Here is a 25,106-nt window from a genome sequence, read left to right on the forward strand (position 1 = left end):
CGTCTCTGGAGGCTTCACAGGAAACTGCCTCACCTCACGATCAGAGAGCCATGCCTGGAACCAGTGGTGGAGAAACACAGTGAGGTGTAGACAGCTAGAAAGAGACAATGAGTTGTTATTTCATATCAGGTCAATCAGTGCCAAGGTTATACCTGCCTGTTCGAGGCTTAGCCATATTAGCCTATGACATTGTTCTTGCACATCCGTCTGTCTGTCTCTGTCTGTCTCTGTATGTATGTATGTATGTATGTATGTATGTATGTATGTATGTATGTATGTATGTATGTATGTATGTATGTATGTATGTATGTATGTATGTATCGATCGGACGTTTACATACACTTAGGTTGGAGTCATTAAAACTCGTTTTTCAACCACTCCACACATTTCTTGTTAACAAACTATAGTTTTGGCAAGAGTCGGTTAGGACATCTACTTTGTGCATGACACAAGTCATTTTTCCAACAATTGTTGACAGACAGATTATTTCACTTATAATTCACTGTATCACAATTCCAGTGGGTCAGAAGTTTGCATACACTAAGTTGACTATGCCTTTAAAAAGCTTGGAAAATTCCAGAAAATTATGTAATGGCTTTAGAAGCTTCTGATAGGCTAATTGACATCATTTCAGTCAATTGGAGGTGTACCTGTGGATGTATTTCAAGGCCTACCTTCAAACTCAGTGGCTCTTTGCTTGACATCATGGGAAAATCCAAATAAATCAGCCAAGACCTCAGAAAAAAATTGTAGACCTCCACAAGTCTGGTACATCCTTGGGAGCAATTTCCAAACGCCTGAAGGTACCACGTTCATCTGTACAAACAATAGTACGCAAGAATTAACACCATGGGACCACGCAGCCATCCTACTGCTCAGGAAGGATAAGCATTCTGTCTCCTAGAGATGAACGTACTTTGGTGCGAAAATTGCAAATCAATCCCAGAACAACAGCAAAGGACCTTGTGAAGATGCTGGAGGAAACAGGTACAAAAGTATCAATATTCAAAGTAAAATGCGTCCTATATCGACATAACCTGAAAGGCCCCTCAGCAAGGAAGAAGCCACTGCTCCAAAACCGGCATAAAAAGTCAGACTACGGCTTGCAATTGCACATGGGGACAAAGATTGTACTTTTTGGAGAAATGTCCTCTAGTCTGATGAAACAAAAATAGAACTGTTTGGTCATAATGACCATCATTATGTTTGGAGGAAAAAGGGGGAGGCTTGCAAGCCGAAGAACAACATCCCAACCGTGAAGCACGGGGGTGGCAGCATCATGTTGTGGGGTGCTTTGCTGCAGGAGGGACTGGTGCGCTTCACAAAATAGATGGCATCATGAGGATGGAAATTATGTGGATATATTGAAGCAACATCTCAAGACATCAGTCAGGAAGTTAAAGCTTGGTCGCAAATGGGTCTTCCAAATGGACAATGACCCCAAGCATACTTCCAAAGTTGTGGCAAAATGGCTTAAGGACAAAGTCAAGGTATTGGGGTTGCCATCACAAAGCCCTGACCTCATTCCTATAGAAAATGTGTGGGTTGAACTGAAAAGGTGTGTGCGAGCATGGAGGCCTACAAACCTGACTCTGTTACACCAGCTCTGTCAGGAGGAATGGGCCAAAATTCACCCAACTTATTGTGGGAAGCTTTTGGAAGGCAACCCGAAACGTTTGACCCAAGTTAAACAATTTAAAGTCAATGCTACCAAATACTAATTGAGTGTATGTAAACTTCTGACCCACTGGGAATGTGATGAAATAAATAAAATAATAAATAATTCTCTCTACTATTATTCTGACATTTCACATTCTTAAAAAAAAGGTGGTGATCGTAACTTGCCTAAAACAGGGATTTTTTACTAGGATTAAATTGTCAGGAATTGTGAAAAACTGAGTTTAAATGTATTTGGCTAAGGTGTGTCATGACGTTGGCTTGTGGGTGAGGTTTATGACCCCCCCCATAAATACCTTTCTCCCTTTCCTCTCTCTTGACTCTACAGAAGGACTCTTGAAAAGCCTTTGTTAAACATAGAGAGTTTGGGAACATCAAAAGGTGGGGGAAAGGAACCATATTTCTGTAATCCAACCAGTTGAAAATATGCATTGGTACTTAATGAATATGATGCCAGATCAGTTGGCGTCTGAGACATTATTACTGATGACTGGATGACATAAACTGTATCTTGGAAAGTCTACACATTCTAGGTATCAGATTCACATGAAATTGTTGTGCAATTTAAATGTTTAAATATGAAACTATTTGTGAAAAGATGAAATGTAATTTTAGCTTCCAAATGAGAAAATTGGGTTTTCATAAGGTTAAAGCTCTGCTCACTCAGTGGCCCCGCTCATGTGAAGAGACAGTGGTTATATATTATGAAACACGCCCTTCTCTCCCCTCCTATATAAAGCCCTTGATGAAAATGTAACTTTCTGTTCCGAGGACGTTAGGGCGACAGTCCTACGTTAAAAGAGCTCAGATAATAAGCTGTTCCAAGGACGTGTGAAAGGACAAAGACCACCTACAGAACTAAGCCAACCTAAGACAAGAACCTAATAAAATTAGCATCGAATTTCAATGTGAAGGTGACGACCTACACCCCGGAAGGATGAATTTACTATACCAGCCAGAATATAGCATGAGCTTAAATGTATGGCAACTTGGTATGAACTTGAACTCTTATTCACTCCAGAAGTGATACCTCCTAGCCGTTGAGTTAGCAGCAGTCACTAAACTGGAGGACGGACAGAGTATCCATTCTACCAAGCTCCAGTTCAGCACTAGACATTCTTCAGAGGACCAGAGATCCATAAAGGACAAATCGGCCTTCCATCGATGACCAATCTATCTGAAGCACAGCTCAGAGTAAATATTTATTGCATTCTCCTTTTTCAAATGGGCGGTTATTTAGAATGCATAAGATTCTGTATTTATGATAGCACAGCTTCTCCCTTTGTTACTCAGTCTTCCCGCTCTTTCACTCAAACCCAACCCCCTCTCTTTGTGTAACCAGACGTCATATCTGTTCCGTCCACCAATGGACGTTTTCTTTATGACATAATTTGGAATCAATGTATGATCCATTCTGTGTGATTATTTAGGTATTTAGTAAATAAATAATTAAACCAAATGTTGTATTGCTGATTCAACTTGTTAGCCAGGGTTCGTGAAGATAACCAAGAATTTAAATATTGACTGCTATTGATGCAAAAGATTACTAAGTCTTTAAGAGTTTATTCGGAAGATAAAAGCTCTATAAACATTATTTTGTGGTGCCCCAACTTTCTATTTAATTACATTCACCTGATTAGCTTAATCAGGTAATATTAATTACAGATACATTATTTTATAGAATAGCATGTCATATCACTTATTCCGGCATAGCCAAAGACACGACAGGTGTATGTTACCTTCCAACTTTAACTGTGTGTGTGTGTGTGTGTGTGTGTGTGTGTGTGTGTGTGTGTGTGTGTGTGTGTGTGTGTGTGTGTGTGTGTGTGTGTGTGTGTGTGTGTGTGTGTGTGTGTGTGTGTGTGTGTGCTTCCTTGAGGAGCGGCTTGGTCTGTGTGAGTGGTCCAGTGTTCCCCAGCCAGAGCGTGAGGGGGACAGATAGAGAGAGAGAGAGAGAGAGAACGGGACAGAGAGAGAGAACGGGACAGAGAGAGAGAAAGAAATAGAGTGGGAGAGAGAGAGAATGGGAGAGAGAGAGAGAGCGGGAGAGAGAAATTGTTACCCACTGAGAATGTCTCTGTTTCCAACTCTTTCTCACTGAGCACAGCCAACTAGGTGAAAGATATATAAGGGGCTGAGATGGTACATAGTATGTGGTTGGATTGGAGGGCAGAAAATAGCCACAGACGTTGCCAGAGCTTAACCTCCAAGTTACTTTCCATCCTCCATCCTGTTTCTAAGCACTCAGGAATGACGCTATTCCGTACATTGACAGAATGGGGACACATCAACTCACTGTTCGTTTCAATGGAAATAAAGTGGATGGACAGCATACATATCTTGCTTCGACAACACATCACTCACACGTGCAATGGTATACACACGCACACACAAACACACACCATAGTGTACAATAGGTCCCCTGCTGCGCTGGTTATGAATCACTGTATCTAGCTCAATTTCTGCTGTATCCATCGCAGGGAATGAGCGCTTATCTCAACGGACATAATAATAGTTGCCGTGACAGTCAGCCTGTCAATAACAAGGATTGATAGATGTTAACATCTCTGTTCTAACAGTGTTAACATCTATCAACCCTTATTATTGATGGTGATTAACATCTCTGTTCTAACAGTGTTAACATCTATCAACCCTTGTTATTGATGGTGATTAACATCTCTGTTCTAACAGTGTTAACATCTATCCACCCTTGTTATTGATGGTGATTAACATCTCTGTTCTAACAGTGTTAACATCTATCCACCCTTATTATTGATGGTGATTAACATCTCTGTTCTAACAGTGTTAACATCTATCAACCCTTATTATTGATGGTGATTAACATCTCTGTTCTAACAGTGTTAACATCTATCCACCCTTGTTATTGATGGTGATTAACATCTCTGTTCTAACAGTGTTAACATCTATCAACCCTTATTATTGATGGTGATTAACATCTCTGTTCTAACAGTGTTAACATCTATCAACCCTTATTATTGATGGTGATTAACATCTCTGTTCTAACAGTGTTAACATCTATCCACCCTTGTTATTGATGGTGATTAACATCTCTGTTCTAACAGTGTTAACATCTATCCACCCTTATTATTGATGGTGATTAACATCTCTGTTCTAACAGTGTTAACATCTATCAACCCTTATTATTGATGGTGATTAATCACCATCACTGTTATTTTGTCGGTCAGTTCACACTGAAGAAGATACAGATTATATACGTCATCTGGTGTTCCACTTAACAGGATACAGGTGATTTGATGTATGTTTACAGGATATAGGTGATTTGATGTGTGTTTACAGAATATAGGTGATTTGATGTATGTTAACAGGATATAGGTGATTTGATGTGTGTTTACAGGATATAGGTGATTTAATGTGTGTTGACAGGATATAGGTGATTTGATGTATGTTTACAGGATATAGGTGATTTGATGTATGTTTACAGGATATAGGTGATTTGATATGTGTTTACAGGATATAGGTGATTTGATATGTGTTTACAGGATATAGGTGATTTGATATGTGTTTACAGGATATAGGTGATTTGATGTATGTTTACGTGAGCAGAAACTGCATAGTCGTAAAGGGTGTTGAGGCCTTGCTGCCAGAGTGAAGCTGAATGGACATTATACACTAGCAGGGGCACGTATAGCCTTCACTCTCAATCTTTTCATTATATATCCCCCAGGCCCCCTCCTGTCCTACCAGAACCCCCAAAACACAATTCTTAACCAAAGCAGCTAGTCATGACACGATTTGAATTTGAATGCCTTTTGTATGTTGGTAAATTGAAAGGAACCCCAGTACATATTCAACATCTGAACTGTATGCAGAGTGGGAGCAACATTCACCCAGAAGAACCTCTGGCACAGGTAATGGATTCAGACGTTGGGAAATTATATAAATAATAAAAACGATATTGCCGTAAGAAAGCAGCCGCGGTAAGAAAACAGATGAATGGCCAGGGTTGTTCGCGTCAATCACATTATCTTGGTGTCCGTCGCCTGATTACATTTGCGTCTCGTCTATTTTGTCACACCGCCCTCCCAAACACACACCACTGCCCCAAGCAATCTGGACAGCCTTTAGATCTGCTGGGGGTCACAAAGGCAGCAGCCTCCCCCTCCTCCATTTCTCTCCATCCCTCTGTCATTCTCTTGCATAATGGCAGTTTTATAATCCTAAATGCTATGAATACATTCAGCTCCTTAGTATACAAAGAAAACCAGTATTCTCTCTTCTTCACAGACACTCTCTGTCTGTCTGTCTGTCTGTCTGTCTGTCTGTCTGTCTGTCTGTCTGTCTGTCTGTCTGTCTGTCTGTCTGTCTGTCTGTCTGTCTGTCTGTCTGTCTGTCTGTCTGTCTGTCTGTCTGTCTGCCTGTCTGTCTGCCTGTCTGTCTGTCTCTCAATTCAATTGAAAGGGCTTTATTGGCATGGGAAACATATGTTAACATTGCCAAAGAAAGTGAAGTAGATAATAAACAAAAGAGAAATAAACAATAAGAATTAACAGTAAACATTATACGCATAGAAGATCCAAATGAATAAAGACATTACAAATGTCATATTATGTATATATACACTGTTGTAATGATGTGCAAATAGTTAAAGTACAAGAGGGAAAATAAATAAACATAAATATGGGTTGTATTTACAATGCCGTTGGTTCTTCACTGGTTGCCCTTTTCTCGTGGCAACACTCTCGATGATGTGATGGCACACTGTGGTATTGCACCCAATAGATATGGGAGTTTATCAAAATTGGATTTGTTTTTCAAATTCATTGTGGGTCTGTGTAATCTGAGGGAAATAATGAAAAATAATATGAATTATCAAACTATACTTCTCAATGGCTGTCCCTCAGGTTGCGGCAGGAGGCCACAAATTTAGCTGCTAAAACACCGCCATTTGTTATTTCACCAAGTATGCACTTCAGTCTGTCTTCATCCTTTAGGTTTTCAAATTCATCGTATTGTTTTATAATTTTGGGCAAGAATTTGGTTCTTATGTCCGAATATCTGTCACAGTTGGACAGAAAATACAGCTCTTCCAGGGGGCAGAATGAGCCCAGCCTGTCCTCTCTAGGCAGCCAGGTTTGCCCAGAGAGGCCAGGCTATGCCAGGCTGTGCCAGGCTCTATGGCCAGGCTGTGCCTTCTGCGTCTGTACCTAGTTAGTGTTTTCCTCAGTTTCTATCATTCACAGTGTCCAGATAGTCTGCCACTATGAACTGTCTGTTTAGAGCCAAATATCATTGAAGTTCACTTAGATTTTTTGCGGTTTCTTTCCAATAGTTGAAATATTTAAATGTTTTCCTATTGATAATTTGGTTGGGCCAGATTTCCTGAGTACTGTCCTGAGGCTTTATGGGTAGTGGGTAGTGAATTGAGCCTCAGGACGAGCTAGCAGAGGGGACTCTTCTTTATGGTCCCCTCTCTCTCTCTCTCTCTCTCCCTCTCCCCCTCTCTAGTCTGTTCCATTAATATTCTCAGCATTGAGATGAGACAGCACTACTGAGGGTTGGGGAGAGGCTCGGTAGAAAAGGAACATGAAAGCAGTGTGGCCTCCCATAGGGCCAAAATACAAATATTAGCACATGAGTATGTGGTTCTGGATCCTTCCGCTCACCAGAGATTAGTTTTATTACAATATTTTTACATGCAGTGAGCTTCCTTTCCAGAAACGTTCACCCCCAGAGTAAAGACAATTAACATTGATCAACAGGCTGCCGCATTCGGAAAGTATTCAGACTCCCAGATTTTTTTTCAAATTTTGTTACTTTACAGCCTTATTCTAAAATTGATTAAATTAATTTGTTTCCTCGTCAATCTAAACACAATACCCCATAATGACATCACAATACCCCATAATAACAACACAATACCCCATAATGACAAAGTGAAAACAGGTTTAGACATTTTAGCAAATGTAAATATTTTATATCTTATTTACATAAGTATTCAGACCGTTTACTATGAGACTCGAAATGGAGCTCAGGTGCATCCTGTTTCCATTGATCATCCTTGAGATGTTTCTACAACTTTATTGGAGTCAACCTGTGGTAAATTAAATTGATTGGACATGATTTGGAAAGGCACACTAGAAAATAAAGGAAAGCCGCACACTCTAAGAGCTCAGATGCAAAAATGTAATAACCAACGTTTCGACAGCAAAGCTGTCTTCATCAGGGTATCATCAAACACTGCGAGATGAGTCATTTATATAGTGTCAAGAGACACACAGTTGTTTGTAATCATGGCCAAGTATGGCCTAATATCATTGGTTAACTCAAATATTTAAAAAAATGGCATACAAAGAACATACAAAAAGACAAACAAATGGATAGCATACGATCATAGCATTTGTAGTCTAAAATGTATCTAACAAACATGTCACCCTCCCGAGGAGAGGGGGTGACCTTGATAATTTATTGTTAAAACGAGAGGCTGCCTGGATCTTTAATTTAAAGACCCTTGCTCCCTTCGGTCTCAACATAGACTTTGATCTGAAGCCATTCTTGTGATAATTGTGATTTTGCCATTGTAATTGTTTGTTAGATACATTTTAGACTACAAATGCTATGATCGTATGCTATCCATTTGTTTGTCTTTTTGTATGTTCTTTGTATGCCATTTTTTTAATATTTGAGTTAACCAATGATATTAGGCCATACTTGGCCATGATTACAAACACCTGTGTGTCTCTTGACACTATATAAATGACTCATCTCGCAGTGTTTGATGATACCCTGATGAAGACAGCTTCGCTGTCGAAACGTTGGTTATTACATTTTTGCATCTGAGCTCTTAGAGTGTGCGGCTTTCCTTTATTTTCTAGTGTTCTACTCCGCTAGCCAGCACCTCGCCTTTAAAGGTGTGCGTTTATTTTTTCTAGATTGGAAAGGCACACACCTGTCTATATAAGATCCCACAGTTGACAGTGCATGTCAGAGCAAAAACCAAGCGACGAGGTCGAAGGAATTGTCCGTAGAACTCAGAGACAGGATTGTGTCGAGGCACAGATCTGGAGAAGGGTACCAAAAAATGTCTGCTGCATTGAAGGTCCCAAAGAACACAGTGGCCTCCATCACTCTTAAATGGAAGAAGTTTGGAACCACCAAAACTCTTCCTAGAGCTGGCCGCCTAGCCAAACTGAGCAATCGGGGGAGAAGAGCCTTGGTCAGAGAGGTGACCAAGAACCCGATGGTCCATCTGACAGAGCTCCAGAGATCCTCTGTGGAGATGGGAGAACTTTCCAGAAGGACAACCATCTCTGCAGCACTCCACCAATCAGGCCTTTATGGTAGAGTGGCCAGACGGAAGTCACTCCTCAGTAAAAGGCACATGACAGCCTGCTTGGAGTTTGCCAAAAGGCACCTAAAGGACAAACGACAAGGAGCAAGATTCTCTGGTCTGATGAAACCAAGATTGAACTGTTTGGCCTGAATGCCAAGTGTCACTTATGGAGGAAACCTGGAACCATCCCTAACGTGAAGCATGGTGGTGGCAGCATCATGCTGTGGGGATGTTTTTCAGTGGCAGGGACTGGGAGACTAGTCAGGATTGAGGGAAAGATGAACGGAGCAAAGTACAGAGAGATCCTTGATGAAAACCTGCTTCAGAGCGCTCAGGACCTCAGACTGGGGTGAAGGTTCACCTTCCAACAGGACAACGACCCTAAGAACATAGCCAAGACAACGCAGGAGTGGCTTCTGGACAAGTCTCTGAATGTCCTTGAGTGGGCCAGCCAGAGCCCGGACTTGAACCTGATCGAACAACTCTGGAGAGACCTGAAAATAGCTGTGCAGCAACGCTCCCCATTCAACCTGACAGAGCTTGAGAGGATCCGCGAAGAACAATGGGAGAAACTCCCCAAATACAGGTGTGCCAAGCTTGTAGCATCATACCCAAGAAGGCTGTAATCGCTGCCAAAGGTGCTTCAACAAAGTACTGAGTAAAGAGTTTGAATACTTATGTAAAATGTGATAGTTAAAAATATATATTTTTAATGTATTTGCAAAAATTTCTAAAAACCTGTTTTTGCTTTGACATTATGGTGTATTGTGAGGGGAAAAAATGATTTAATCAATTTTAGAATAAAGAAGTAATGCAACAAAAGTCAAGGGGTCTGAATACTTTCCGAATGCAATGTAGATCTACTATCTTCATTTGATCACTCTGTTGTTGCAGAGAATTTTCCTGTAAACTTGTAGTTTGTTCGATTTGCCCTAACAAAAAATGTATCAACAAAAATCTCCATGAATTATAATTCACATAATAAATCACATTTCCTACAGGATTATTTCCTGCTGTGATAGCCTGGTCCATTTAACATAAAACACCTGTAAGGGTGCTCTCATCAGCTGTCCTCTGTGTGACTGTTAGTCGGTGAGTCTGTGTGTCTGTTAGTCGGTGAGTCTGTGTGTCTGTTAGTCGGTGTGTCTGTGTGTCTGTTAGTCAATGTGTCTGTGAGTCTGTTAGTCGGTGTGTCTGTGTGTCTGTGTCTGTTAGTCGGTGTGTCTGTGTGTCTGTTAGTCAATGTGTCTGTGAGTCTGTTAGTCGGTGTGTCTGTGTGTCTGTGTGTCTGTGTGTCTGTGTGTCTGTGTGTCTGTGTGTCTGTTAGTCGGTGTGTATGTGTGTCTGTTAGTCGGTGTGTATGTGTGTCTGTTAGTCGGTGTGTCTGTGAGTCTGTTAGTTAATGTGTCCGTGTGTCTGTTAGTCGGTGTGTCTGTGTGTCTGTTAGTCGGTGTGTCTGTGTGTCTGTTAGTCAATGTGTCTGTGAGTCTGTTAGTCGGTGTGTCTGTGTGTCTGTTAGTCGGTGTGTCTGTGTGTCTGTTAGTCAACGTGTCTGTGAGTCTGTTAGTCAATGTGTCTGTGAGTCTGTTAGTCAATGTGTCTGTGAGTCTATTAGTCAATGTGTCTGTGAGTCTGTTAGTCTGTGTGTCTGTGTGTCTGTGTGTCTGTTAGTCGGTGTGTCTGTGAGTCTGTTAGTCAATGTGTCTGTGTGTCTGTTAGTCAATGTGTCTGTGAGTCTGTTAGTTGGTGTGTCTGTGTGTCTGTTAGTCAATGTGTCTGTGTGTCTGTTAGTCGGTGTGTCTGTGTGTCTGTTAGTCATTGTGTATGTGAGTCTGTTAGTCAATGTGTCTGTGAGTCTGTTAGTCAATGTGTCGGTGAGTCTATTAGTCGGTGTGTCTGTGAGTCTGTGTGTCTGTTAGTCGGTGTGTCTGTGTGTCTGTTAGTCAATGTGTCTGTGTGTCTGTTAGTCGGTGTGTCTGTGTGTCTGTTAGTCAATGTGTCTGTGAGTCTGTTAGTCGGTGTGTCTGTGAGTCTGTTAGTCAATGTGTCTGTGAGTCTGTTAGTCAGTGTGTCTGTGAGTCTGTGTGTCTGTTAGTCGGTGTGTCTGTGTGTCTGTTAGTCAATGTGTCTGTGTGTCTGTTAGTCGGTGTGTCTGTGTGTCTGTTAGTCAACGTGTCTGTGTGTCTGTTAGTCAATGTGTCTGTGAGTCTGTTAGTTGGTGTGTCTGTGTGTCTGTTAGTCAATGTGTCTGTGAGTCTGTTAGTCGGTGTGTCGGTGTGTCTGTTAGTCAATGTGTCTGTGAGTCTGTTAGTCGGTGTGTCTGTGTGTCTGTTAGTTAATGTGTCTGTGTGTCTGTTAGTCGGTGTGTCTGTGTGTCTGTTAGTCAATGTGTCTGTTTGTCTGTTAGTCGGTGTGTCTGTGTGTCTGTTAGTCAATGTGTCTGTGAGTCTGTTAGTCGGTGTGTCTGTGTGTCTGTTAGTCAATGTGTCTGTGTGTCTGTTAGTCGGTGTGTCTGTGTGTCTGTTAGTCGGTGTGTCTGTGTGTCTGTTAGTCGGTGTGTCTGTGTGTCTGTTAGTCAACGTGTCTGTGTGTCTGTTAGTCAACGTGTCTGTGTGTCTGTTAGTCAACGTGTCTGTGTGTCTGTTAGTTGGTGAGTATTTGTGTCTGTTAGTTGGTGAGTCTGTGAGTCTGTTAGTCGATGTGTCTGTGAGTCTGTTGGTCGGTGTGTCTGTTAGTCGGTGTGTCTGTGTGTCTGTTAGTCAATGTGTCCGTGTGTCTGTTAGTCGGTGTGTATGTGTGTCTGTTAGTCGGTGTGTATGTGTGTCTGTTAGTCGGTGTGTCTGTGAGTCTGTTAGTTAATGTGTCCGTGTGTCTGTTAGTTGGTGTGTCTGTGTGTCTGTTAGTCGGTGTGTCTGTGTGTCTGTTAGTCAATGTGTCTGTGAGTCTGTTAGTCGGTGTGTCTGTGTGTCTGTTAGTCGGTGTGTCTGTGTGTCTGTTAGTCAACGTGTCTGTGAGTCTGTTAGTCAATGTGTCTGTGAGTCTGTTAGTCAATGTGTCTGTGAGTCTATTAGTCAATGTGTCTGTGAGTCTGTTAGTCTGTGTGTCTGTGTGTCTGTGTGTCTGTTAGTCGGTGTGTCTGTGAGTCTGTTAGTCAATGTGTCTGTGTGTCTGTTAGTCAATGTGTCTGTGAGTCTGTTAGTTGGTGTGTCTGTGTGTCTGTTAGTCAATGTGTCTGTGTGTCTGTTAGTCGGTGTGTCTGTGTGTCTGTTAGTCAATGTGTATGTGAGTCTGTTAGTCAATGTGTCTGTGAGTCTGTTAGTCAATGTGTCGGTGAGTCTATTAGTCGGTGTGTCTGTGAGTCTGTGTGTCTGTTAGTCGGTGTGTCTGTGTGTCTGTTAGTCAATGTGTCTGTGTGTCTGTTAGTCGGTGTGTCTGTGTCTCTGTTAGTCAATGTGTCTGTGAGTCTGTTAGTCGGTGTGTCTGTGAGTCTGTTAGTCAATGTGTCTGTGAGTCTGTTAGTCAGTGTGTCTGTGAGTCTGTGTGTCTGTTAGTCGGTGTGTCTGTGTGTCTGTTAGTCAATGTGTCTGTGTGTCTGTTAGTCGGTGTGTCTGTGTGTCTGTTAGTCAACGTGTCTGTGTGTCTGTTAGTCGGTGTGTCTGTGTGTCTGTTAGTCGGTGTGTCTGTGTGTCTGTTAGTCAATGTGTCTGTTTGTCTGTTAGTCGGTGTGTCTGTGTGTCTGTTAGTCAATGTGTCTGTGAGTCTGTTAGTCGGTGTGTCTGTGTGTCTGTTAGTCAATGTGTCTGTGTGTCTGTTAGTCGGTGTGTCTGTGTGTCTGTTAGTCGGTGTGTCTGTGTGTCTGTTAGTCGGTGTGTCTGTGTGTCTGTTAGTCAACGTGTCTGTGTGTCTGTTAGTCAACGTGTCTGTGTGTCTGTTAGTCAACGTGTCTGTGTGTCTGTTAGTTGGTGAGTATTTGTGTCTGTTAGTTGGTGAGTCTGTGAGTCTGTTAGTCGATGTGTCTGTGAGTCTGTTGGTCGGTGTGTCTGTTAGTCGGTGTGTCTGTGTGTCTGTTAGTCAATGTGTCCGTGTGTCTGTTAGTCGGTGTGTATGTGTGTCTGTTAGTCGGTGTGTATGTGTGTCTGTTAGTCGGTGTGTCTGTGAGTCTGTTAGTTAATGTGTCCGTGTGTCTGTTAGTTGGTGTGTCTGTGTGTCTGTTAGTCGGTGTGTCTGTGTGTCTGTTAGTCAATGTGTCTGTGAGTCTGTTAGTCGGTGTGTCTGTGTGTCTGTTAGTCGGTGTGTCTGTGTGTCTGTTAGTCAACGTGTCTGTGAGTCTGTTAGTCAATGTGTCTGTGAGTCTGTTAGTCAATGTGTCTGTGAGTCTATTAGTCAATGTGTCTGTGAGTCTGTTAGTCTGTGTGTCTGTGTGTCTGTGTGTCTGTTAGTCGGTGTGTCTGTGAGTCTGTTAGTCAATGTGTCTGTGTGTCTGTTAGTCAATGTGTCTGTGAGTCTGTTAGTTGGTGTGTCTGTGTGTCTGTTAGTCAATGTGTCTGTGTGTCTGTTAGTCGGTGTGTCTGTGTGTCTGTTAGTCAATGTGTATGTGAGTCTGTTAGTCAATGTGTCTGTGAGTCTGTTAGTCAATGTGTCGGTGAGTCTATTAGTCGGTGTGTCTGTGAGTCTGTGTGTCTGTTAGTCGGTGTGTCTGTGTGTCTGTTAGTCAATGTGTCTGTGTGTCTGTTAGTCGGTGTGTCTGTGTCTCTGTTAGTCAATGTGTCTGTGAGTCTGTTAGTCGGTGTGTCTGTGAGTCTGTTAGTCAATGTGTCTGTGAGTCTGTTAGTCAGTGTGTCTGTGAGTCTGTGTGTCTGTTAGTCGGTGTGTCTGTGTGTCTGTTAGTCAATGTGTCTGTGTGTCTGTTAGTCGGTGTGTCTGTGTGTCTGTTAGTCAACGTGTCTGTGTGTCTGTTAGTCAATGTGTCTGTGAGTCTGTTAGTTGGTGTGTCTGTGTGTCTGTTAGTCAATGTGTCTGTGAGTCTGTTAGTCGGTGTGTCGGTGTGTCTGTTAGTCAATGTGTCTGTGAGTCTGTTAGTCGGTGTGTCTTTGTGTCTGTTAGTCAATGTGTCTGTGTGTCTGTTAGTCGGTGTGTCTGTGTGTCTGTTAGTCAATGTGTCTGTGTGTCTGTTAGTCGGTGTGTCTGTGTGTCTGTTAGTCAATGTGTCTGTGAGTCTGTTAGTCGGTGTGTCTGTGTGTCTGTTAGTCAATGTGTCTGTGTGTCTGTTAGTCGGTGTGTCTGTGTGTCTGTTAGTCGGTGTGTCTGTGTGTCTGTTAGTCGGTGTGTCTGTGTGTCTGTTAGTCAACGTGTCTGTGTGTCTGTTAGTCAACGTGTCTGTGTGTCTGTTAGTTGGTGAGTATTTGTGTCTGTTAGTTGGTGAGTCTGTGAGTCTGTTAGTCGATGTGTCTGTGAGTCTGTTGGTCGGTGTGTCTGTGTGTCTGTTAGTCGGTGTGTCTGTGTGTCTGTTAGTCAATGTGTCTGTGAGTCTGTTAGTCGGTGTGTCTGTGTGTCTGTTAGTCGGTGTGTCTGTGTGTCTGTTAGTCAACGTGTCTGTGAGTCTGTTAGTCAATGTGTCTGTGAGTCTGTTAGTCAATGTGTCTGTGAGTCTATTAGTCAATGTGTCTGTGAGTCTGTTAGTCTGTGTGTCTGTGTGTCTGTGTGTCTGTTAGTCGGTGTGTCTGTGAGTCTGTTAGTCAATGTGTCTGTGTGTCTGTTAGTCAATGTGTCTGTGAGTCTGTTAGTTGGTGTGTCTGTGTGTCTGTTAGTCAATGTGTCTGTGTGTCTGTTAGTCGGTGTGTCTGTGTGTCTGTTAGTCAATGTGTCTGTGAGTCTGTTAGTCAATGTGTCGGTGAGTCTATTAGTCGGTGTGTCTGTGAGTCTGTGTGTCTGTTAGTCGGTGTGTCTGTGTGTCTGTTAGTCAATGTGTCTGTGTGTCTGTTAGTCGGTGTGTCTGTGTGTCTGTTAGTCAATGTGTCTGTGAGTCTGTTAGTCGGTGTGTCTGTGAGTCTGTTAGTCAATGTGTCTGTGAGTCTGTTAGTCAGTGTGTCTGTGAGTCTGTGTGTCTGTTAGTCGGTGTGTCTGTGTGTCTGTTAGTCAATGTGTCTGTGTGTCTGTTAGTCGGTGTGTCTGTGTGTCTGTTAGTCAACGTGTCTGTGTGTCTGTTAGTCAATGTGTCTGTGAGTCTGTTAGTTGGTGTGTCTGTGTGTCTGTTAGTCAATGTGTCTGTGAGTCTGTTAGTCGGTGTGTCGGTGTGTCTGTTAGTCAATGTGTCTGTGAGTCTGTTAGTCGGTGTGTCTGTGTGTCTGTTAGTCAATGTGTCTGTGTGTCTGTTAGTCGGTGTGTCTGTGTGTCTGTTAGTCAATGTGTCTGTGTGTCTGTTCGTCGGTGTGTCTGTGTGTCTGTTAGTCAATGTGTCTGTGAGTCTGTTAGTCGGTGTGTCTGTGTGTCTGTTAGTCAATGTGTCTGTGTGTCTGTTAGTCGGTGTGTCTGTGTGTCTGTTAGTCGGTGTGTCTGTGTGTCTGTTAGTCGGTGTGTCTGTGTGTCTGTTAGTCAACGTGTCTGTGTGTCTGTTAGTCAACGTGTCTGTGTGTCTGTTAGTTGGTGAGTATTTGTGTCTGTTAGTTGGTGAGTCTGTGAGTCTGTTAGTCGATGTGTCTGTGAGTCTGTTGGTCGGTGTGTCTGTTAGTCGGTGTGTCTGTGTGTCTGTTAGTCAATGTGTCTGTGTGTCTGTTAGTCGGTGTGCCTGTGTGTCTGTTAGTCAATGTGTCTGAGTCTGTTAGTCGGTGTGTCTGTGTGTCTGTTAGTCGGTGTGTCTGTGTGTCTGTTAGTCGGTGTGTCTGTGTGTCTGTTAGTCGGTGTGTCTGTGTGTCTGTTAGTCGGTGTGTCTGTGTGTCTGTTAGTCAACGTGTCTGTGTGTCTGTTAGTCAACGTGTCTGTGTGTCTGTTAGTCGGTGTGTCTGTGTGTCTGTTAGTTGGTGAGTATTTGTGTCTGTTAGTTGGTGAGTCTGTGAGTCTGTTAGTCGATGTGTCTGTGAGTCTGTTGGTCAACGTGTCTGTGAGTCTGTTAATCAATGTGTCTGTGAGTCTGTTAGTCGATGTGTCTGTGAGTCTGCTGAGGACACTATTTACCTAAATAACAAAACCCTCTCAGCAGTTTCCATTCTGTTCTTTGTGGAATTCTGTTAGTGGAGCAACAGAGGATAATAGTGTTATTGCAGCAGTAAGGTGTAGAAGACAGCTGTAGAGGACAGCTGTAGAGGACAGCTGTAGAGGACAGGAGTAGAGGACAGGTATAGAGAACAGGTGTAGAAGACAGGTATAGAAGACAGGTGTAGAAGACAGGTGTAGAAGACAGGTATAGAAGACAGGTAGAGAAGACAGGTATAGAAGACAGGTAGAGAAGATAGGTGTTGAGGACAGGTGTTTAAGACAGGTGTTGAAATCAGGTGTAGAGGCAGCAGACAGGTGTAGAGGACAGGTCACGCGGACAGGTGTAGAGGACAGGTGTAGAGGACCGGTGTAGAGGACAGATATAGAAGACAGGTGTAGAGGACAGGTGTGGAATACAGGCATAGAGGCAGGCGACAAGTATAGAGGCTCAGAGCCAGAGGCAGCAGACAGGTGTAGAGGCTCAGAGCCAGAGGCAGCAGACAGGTGTAGAGGCTCAGAGCCAGAGACAGCAGACAGGTGTAGAGGCTAGGAGCCAGAGACAGTAGACAGGTGTAGAGGCTAGGAGCCAGAGGCAGCAGACAGGTGTAGAGGCTCAGAGCCAGAGACAGCAGACAGGTGTAGAGGCTCAGAGCCAGAGGCAGCAGACAGGTGTTGAGGCTCAGAGCCAGAGACAGCAGACAGGTGTAGAGGCTCAGAGCCAGAGGCAGCAGACAGGTGTAGAGGCTAGGAGCCAGAGGCAGCAGACAGGTGTAGAGACTCAGAGCCAGAGACAGCAGACAGGTGTAGAGGCTAGGAGCCAGAGGCAGCAGACAGGTGTAGAGGCTAGGAGCCAGAGGCAGCAGACAGGTGTAGAGGCTCAGAGCCAGAGACAGCAGACAGGTGTAGAGGCTCAGAGCCAGAGGCAGCAGACAGGTGTAGAGGCTAGGAGCCAGAGGCAGCAGACAGGTGTAGAGACTCAGAGCCAGAGACAGCAGACAGGTGTAGAGGCTAGGAGCCAGAGGCAGCAGACAGGTGTAGAGGCTAGGAGCCAGAGGCAGCAGACAGGTGTAGAGGCTAGGAGCCAGAGGCAGCAGACAGGTGTAGAGACTCAGAGCCAGAGACAGCAGACAGGTGTAGAGGCTAGGAGCCAGAGGCAGCAGACAGGTGTAGAGGCTAGGAGCCAGAGGCAGCAGACAGGTGTAGAGGCTCAGAGCCAGAGACAGCAGACAGGTGTAGAGGCTCAGAGCCAGAGGCAGCAGACAGGTGTAGAGGCTAGGAGCCAGAGGCAGCAGACAGGTGTAGAGACTCAGAGCCAGAGACAGCAGACAGGTGTAGAGGCTAGGAGCCAGAGGCAGCAGACAGGTGTAGAGGCTAGGAGCCAGAGGCAGCAGACAGGTGTAGAGGCTAGGAGCCAGAGGCAGCACACAGGTGTAGAGGCTCAGAGCCAGAGGCAGCAGACAGGTCTAGAGGCTCAAAGCCAGAGGCAGCAGACAGGTGTAGAGGCTAGGAGCCAGAGGCAGCAGACAGGTGTAGAGGCTCAGAGCCAGAGGCAGCAGACAGGTGTAGATGGCATCACAATCACTTAACACTGGAATGGTAGGAGGAGATGGAGGAGGAGGTGGAGGATTGAGGAGGGGGAAGAGGAGGAGGACTGGGGAGGAAAAGGATGATGACAGGGGGAGGAGGAAGTGGAGGAGGAGGACTGAGGAGGAAGAGGAGGAGGACAATGACTCAGGATGAGGAGGAAGAGGTTCAGTAAAACACATTCTATCCTTCACCACATCGACGGAACAGCTGCTGCCTACTGACCTTGGAGTTAGCTGCTGGAGTTGCTGGTTGATGCTGTTTCCAGGAATCTCCTCAGTCAGAGAGGGAGAATCATTTATCCACCCACTGCCTTTCTCATAACTCTGAGGGGCACGGAGGGCTAAGCGGAGGTATTTGGCAACTGCTGCTACAGAACTATGATGGAACAGGGAGCAGCAAGGCGGAGTGCGGCAAGGCCACTGACAGAATGCAGGAAGACAGAGAGCAGCAAGGCAGAGAGAGAGCAGCAAGGCAGACAGCAGCTGGGCAGAGAGCAGCTAGGCAGAGAGCAGCAAGACAGAGATTAGCAAGACAGAGAGCAGCTAGGCAGAGAGCAGCTAGGCAGAGAGCAGCTAGGCAGAGATTAGCAAGACAGAGAGCAGCTAGGCAGAGAGCAGCTAGGCAGAGAGCAGCTAGGCAGAGATTAGCAAGACAGAGAGCAGCTAGGCAGAGAGCAGCTAGGCAGAGAGCAGCTAGGCAGTTAGCAGCTAGGCAGAGAACAGCAAGACAGAGAGCAGCTAGGCAGTTAGCAGCTAGGCAGAGAGCAGCTAGGCAGTTAGCAGCTAGGCAGAGAGCAGCAAGACAGAGATTACCAAAACAGAGAGCAGCTAGGCAGAGAGCAGCTAGGCAGAGATTAGCAAAACAGAGAGCAGCTAGGCAGTTAGCAGCTAGGCAGAGAGCAGCTAGGCAGAGATTAGCAAGACAGAGAGCAGCTAGGCAGAGAGCAGCTAGGCAGAGATTAGCAAAACAGAGAGCAGCTAGGCAGTTAGCAGCTAGGCAGAGAACAGCAAGACAGAGATTAGCAAAACAGAGAGCAGCTAGGCAGAGAGCAGCAAGACAGAGATTAGCAAAACAGAGTGCAGCTAGGCAGAGAGCAGCTAGGCAGAGATAAGCAAAACAGAGTGCAGCTAGGCAGAGTGCAGCTAGGCAGAGTGCAGCTAGGCAGAGAGCAGCTAGGCAGAGAGCAGCTAGGCAGAGATTAGCAAAACAGAGAGCAGCTAGGCAGAGAGCAGCAAAACAGACTGCAGCTAGGCAGAGAGCAGCTAGGCAGAGAGTAGCTAGGCACAGTGCAGCTAGGCAGAGAGAAGCTAGGCAGAGAGCAGCTAGGCAGATCACTGACTCGTTATTTATTCCTGCTCCGAACATAGGAGGGGAATAATGGTTATTACTGGATGAAAAGAAATACATTAACTTGAGAAAGTGTTTAGTTTTCCTTTGAGTTATGTTATTTTCTGAGGAACGATGTAGAGAAAAGACTGCCAGAATAATCTGTCTTTCTCACCGCTTTGATTTTACCAAAGGTGATGTTGTTAAAGCAGTCATCAAAATAAAGAAAGTCGAACACTCCATGTGTAATCTCCCAGCCATTTAATGGGTAGTGGGCAGTCATCCTCACAATTACACGTTTCATTAATGTGAAAATGTATTGCATGCACTGGCAAGTGCCCAGCAATTGTAGGATCCAGGCACGGGTCCCCTATTCACTCCCATGGAATAAATGTTTTATCTACTGCGCAAAGAAACCACGAGAGAGGGAAAAGGAGGGGAGAGTACAAAATGCTGGTAAATCTTGAAAACCTTGAGTTTATTAGTTATTAAGATAAGGTATTCTGGCAGTACTAGACAGATTTACAGGCTTGTTATTAGATAGTTGACTTGTGTGTTTTCTTTCTTGTGGAGAAATGTTTTTGCAGTATTCAGAGATTTCCTGAATCCATAATTAGGGTGACGTGGTGGCCTCAGTAAGCTGATTTTTGCGCTTAGCGATAGCTACAGATGTAGGATCTTAATTTGATCACTCTTTTGTTGGTAAGAATTTTCATGTGCTGCAGGAAATGCAGATGAGATTTTTGATTTACATACATTCACTGAAAACCTGCACTAACACACGGCTATCTTCAAAGTATTGCACTTTTCATGTAGCTAACCACCGATTAAGCAACATCATGGACTCAATGTTCAAATCATGTTGCTACATGATTATTTTGTTATGGCAATTATGATCTTACATCTGCAGCTAAGATTATATGGTGGTTACTGTGGTCGCTGTAGTTGTAAAGGCTTGTTGCTCAATATCTGCCATTACAAATCATTAATACAGAGCTAAAGTTTAGTTCTTAATCCTCGACAGGCTCTCGACTCGCACCACATCATCGCTGAGGTTCACACTGTGAGGCGAGGCAACAAACTGGCACCCACACATTTTAGAGGGCACCTCGTATACACTCAATGATTCAGATGATAAAGAATTAGTTTGAGTTAAAGTGCGCTGCTGGACATGAGGTCACAAAGGCCTCGACCTATGAGCTGAACCAACTCTACTTCACTGGATTCTGGGTCTGGGAACTGTCTCTAATCTCTGGTCTAGAAACCCGATCAGGGGATCGAGACCGAACAATAAACAAAGAAACATTAACACGGCGGAAATATGTTTATCGCTAACGAACTAGTGACAGCAGCAATGCCTTATCCTGTCTCTAACTAGATGCTAAATTATTGATGAATAACAGTATTTGAAGGTCGTTGAAAAGCAATTCGTTTGAGTTTGGCTTTATAACGCCCTTCACTACACCATCAATTACATCAATACAACCCAGGACAGGACAACTCATCAACTGATACAGATGCCGTGCAGAGATTTATACACTACGACCGAGATATCATTAATTACCAGCCACTGTGACAGACAGCGCTGAAACACTAACGAAGGCAGAATAACAGTCATCACCTCTGTGGATTATTCATGTAAATACATGTGAAAGGCATGTCTGTCACAGTCATACCAGGCTATCAGTGTATCGAACCCTGTATTATATTCCCCAGGAGGTATCCTTCCTTTTACTACTAATTAGCCTGAACTATGTTTAGCAGGAACTGCTCCACGGTGGTGTGGTGTCCGCAGTATAACCGGTGTGGTGAGAGGTTGGTGGGGCAGAGAGAAGGGCTGATAAAAGGGTCAGACACTGAAATGACATAGTGAAGTGATAGGGCCTATGTCCACATAAGTGTCCTCTGTCATGTGGTTTGATAGTCCAATAGACTAGTGTGATAAATAATCAATATCCTGTTCAAGACTGGGGTTTTCCTGTCTTTATCATCATATAATAATAATAATAATGATATATGCCATTTTATCCAAATCAATTTAGTCATGCGTCATTTCTTTGAAGAGACGGTCCCGGGAATAAAACTCACTATCCTGGAGTTGCATTTGCCATGTTCTACTGTCTAAGCTACAGAGCACCACGTGTGTGGTGTGTGTGTGTGTGTGTGTGTGTGTGTGTGTGTGTGTGTGTGTGTGTGTGTGTGTGTGTGTGTGTGTGTGTGTGTGTGTGTGTGTGTGTGTGTGTGTGTGTGTGTGTGTGTGTGTGTGTGTGTGTGTGTGTGTGTGTGTGCGTGCTAGTCATCTCTAGCATGCTGAGATACCCAGGAGGGAGACACGTGACTGCAATGTCAACAGGAGCGGGGCCTCTGTCCCAGTGGCAGTAGCAGTAATATAACCCCTGGCCTCGGGGGGAAAACCTCCTGCCTGGGAAATGACTTGCTCCATTCCAGGGAAGATTATTTTGGATAGAGAAAAAATTGGCATGGGTTCATTAAATCCCCACTCTTCAGCGTGGGACCACAGAGCCCGAGTCACACCGGAGGACCCATCCATCATTCAAACACTCAATTACCCCTGCATTAATCTTCAGCCAATAGCAACAGCCCGGCCTCATCCACACAATCACAGTTTACATGTTAATCTATCGGCATGGACGTCCAGGCCGTTTGTCTTCCTATTGATTGGACCAGCCAGGACTCCTGGAATCTGCAGATTAACCCCATTGCCCTCCCTCGTTCTCTGTCTCTCGTTCTCTGTCTCTCGTTCTCTGTCTCTCGTTCTCTGTCTCTCGTTCTCTCTCTCTCGTTCTCGCTCTCGTTCTCTCTCTCTTTCTCTCTCACAACTCCACTTATCTCTGTATGGGTTTTCTGAAGTAGCCTACTTCAAGGGGACTTCTATAGCTCTCTCTCTCTTTCTCTCCGTCTCTCTCTCTCTCTCTCACACACACACACACACTTAATTTACTGCTACACTTGCTGGGTGTCCGTGTTAATGTACTACGATAAGGAGAGCAAATGGACAAGGTTAATTAAAAGATAGGGTAGTCAATTTGACACAGTTCTTTTGTCTCTCTCTGGATCGTTGGGACAAAAAACAATGACAGGCCTTTTTCTACCTCAGAAGGGAAGCTCTCCACTCATGGTATATTAGCCATATACCACACCTCCTCGAGCCTTATTGGTTAAATGTCTAACTGAATCCTTTAGTGACATCAGAACAACAGAACAGCTCAGAGGATGATTAAATAAAAGGTGTTTGATGACATCACAGAATTAAATTCATTTTAGATTTGATCTGAAACACATACATCTCCTGTGTGCTCAGTAATGACACGCAATACAGGAGGACCCTGAGAGTAATGACACGCAATACAGGAGGACCCAGAGAATAATGACACGCAATACAGGAGGACCCAGAGAGTAATGACACGTAATACAGGAGGACCCAGAGAGTAATGACACACAATACAGGAGGACCCAGAGAGTAATGACACGCAATACAGGACCCAGAGAGTAATGACACGTAATACAGGAGGACCCAGAGAGTAATGACACGCAATACAGGAGGACCCAGAGAGTAATGACACGTAATACAGGAGGACCCAGAGAGTAATGACACGTAATACAGGAGGACCCAGAGAGTAATGACACGCAATACAGGAGGACCCAGAGAGTAATGACACGTAATACAGGAGGACCCAGAAAGTAATGACACGCAATACAGGAGGACCCAGAGAGTAATGACACGCAATACAGGAGGACCCCAGAGTGTAATGACACGCAATACAGGAGGATCCCAGAGAGTAATGACACGCAATACAGGAGGACCCCAGAGAGTAATGACACGCAATACAGGAGGACCCTGAGAGTAATGACACGCAATACAGGAGGACCCTAGAGTGTAATGACAAGCAATACTGGAGGAACCAGAGAGTAATGACACGCAATACAGGAGGGACAACTGTAGGGAGAGGGAGGGAGGGGGAGAGAGAGGGAGGGATGGAGAGAGTTGGAGATGGAGAGAGAGAGATGGAGAGAGAGAGGGACGAGAGAGAGATGTAGAGAGAGAGAGGGACGAGAGAGAGATGTAGAGAGAGAGAGACGAGAGAGAGATGTAGAGAGAGAGAGGGACGAGAGAGAGATGTAGCGAGAGAGAGAGGGACGAGAGAGAGATGTAGAGAGAGAGAGGGACGAGAGAGAGATGTAGAGAGAGAGATGTAGAGAGAAAGAGAGGGAGAGAGAGAGAGGGATGGAGGGAGAGAGAAAGAGAGGGGGAGAGAGAGAGAGACAGAGAGAGTCTAGCAAACTAGAATGCTATTTGGCCCTAAACAGAGACTACACAGTGGCAGAATACCTGACCACTGACTGACCCAAACTTAAGGAAAGCTTTGACTATGTACAGACTCAGTGAGCATAGCCTTGCTATTGAGAAAGGCCGCCGTAAGCAGACCTGGCTCTCAAGAGAAGACAGGCTATGTGCACACTGCCCACAAAATGAGGTGGAAACTGAGCTGCACTTCTTAACCTCCTGCTAAATGTATGACCATATTAGAGACACATATTTCCCTCAGATTACACAGACCCACAAAGAATTTGAAAACAAAACGATTTTGATAAACTCCCATATCTACTCGGTGAAATACCACAACATGCCATCACAGCAGCAAGATTTGTGACCTGTTGACACAAGAAAAGGACAACCAGTGAAGAACAAACACCATTGTAAATACAACCCATATTTATGTTTATTTATTTTCCCTCTTGTACTTTAACCATTTGTACATCGTTACAACACTGTATATAGACATAATATGACATTTGTAATGTCTTTATTCTTTTGGAACTTCTGTGAGTGTAATGTTTACTGTTAATTTGTATTGTTTATTTATATTTTGTTTATTATCTACTTCACTTGCTTTGGCAAAATTAACATACAGTTGAAGTCAGAATTACATACACTTAGGTTGGTGTCAGGATCGTCGTAAAAAGTGGACCAAAATGCAGCGGGTATATGAATACTCATCTTCTTTTATTAGAAGGAAACCAAAACTACCCACAAACCCCATGGAAAAACACCCCTACTAAATAGGACCTTCAATTAGAGGCAACGAGGAACAGCTGCCTCCAATTGAAGGTCAGCCCAATTAACTAAACATAGAAATATAAGAACTAGAACGAACATAGAAATATATTAACATAGAACATAACCCCCAAAAAAAACGAAACACACAAAACAAACACACCCCTGCCACGTCCTGACCAACTACAATAACAAAATGACCCCTTTGCTGGTCAGGACGTGACAGTTGGAGTCATTAAAACTCATTTTTCAACCACTCCACAAATTACTTGTTAACAAAGTATTGTTTTGGCAAGTCGGTTAGGACATCTACTTTGTGCATGACACAAGTAATTTTTCCAACAACTGTTTGCAGACAGATTATTTCACTTATAATTTACTGTATCACAATTCCAGTGGGTCAGAAGTTTCCATACACTAAGTTGACTGTGCCTTTAAACATATTGGAAAATTCCAGAAAATGATGTCATGGCTTCAGAAGCTTCTGATAGCCTAATTGACATCGTTTGAGTCAATTGGAGGTGTACCGGTGGATTTGTTTCAAGGCCTACCTTCAAACTCAGTGCCTCTTTGCTTGACATCATGGGAAAATCAAAATAAATCAGCCAAGCCCTCCACAAGTCTGGTTCATCCTTGGGAGCAATTTCCAAATGCCTGAAGGTACCATGTTCATCTGTACAACAATAGTACGCAAGTATAAACACCATGGGACCACGCAGCCGTCATACCGCTCAGGAAGGAGACGCGTTCTGTCTCCTAGAGATGAACGTACTTTGGTGCGAAAAGTGCAAATCAATCTCAAAACAACAGCAAAGGACTTTTTGGAGGGAAACATGTACAAAAGGATCTATATCCACAGTAAAACGAGTCCTATATCGACATAACCTGAAAGGCCGCTCAGCAAGGAAGAAGCCACTGCTCCAAAACCGCCATAAA

At 44.1% G+C, this 25,106-nt stretch overlaps 1 protein-coding gene across 4 annotated transcripts in view; it reads left to right on the top strand.

The window, feature by feature from the left end:
• The window catches only part of LOC106566486 (extracellular sulfatase Sulf-2), a 291,339-nt gene that overhangs the window by 169,582 nt on the left and 96,651 nt on the right, over positions 1-25,106 (top strand). The window lies entirely within an intron of this gene.

The sequence above is a fragment of the Salmo salar genome, chromosome 13 (genome assembly GCF_965601325.2).
Source record: "Salmo salar chromosome 13, fSalSal1, whole genome shotgun sequence".
In the NCBI taxonomy this organism is placed as follows: Eukaryota; Metazoa; Chordata; class Actinopteri; order Salmoniformes; family Salmonidae; genus Salmo; species Salmo salar.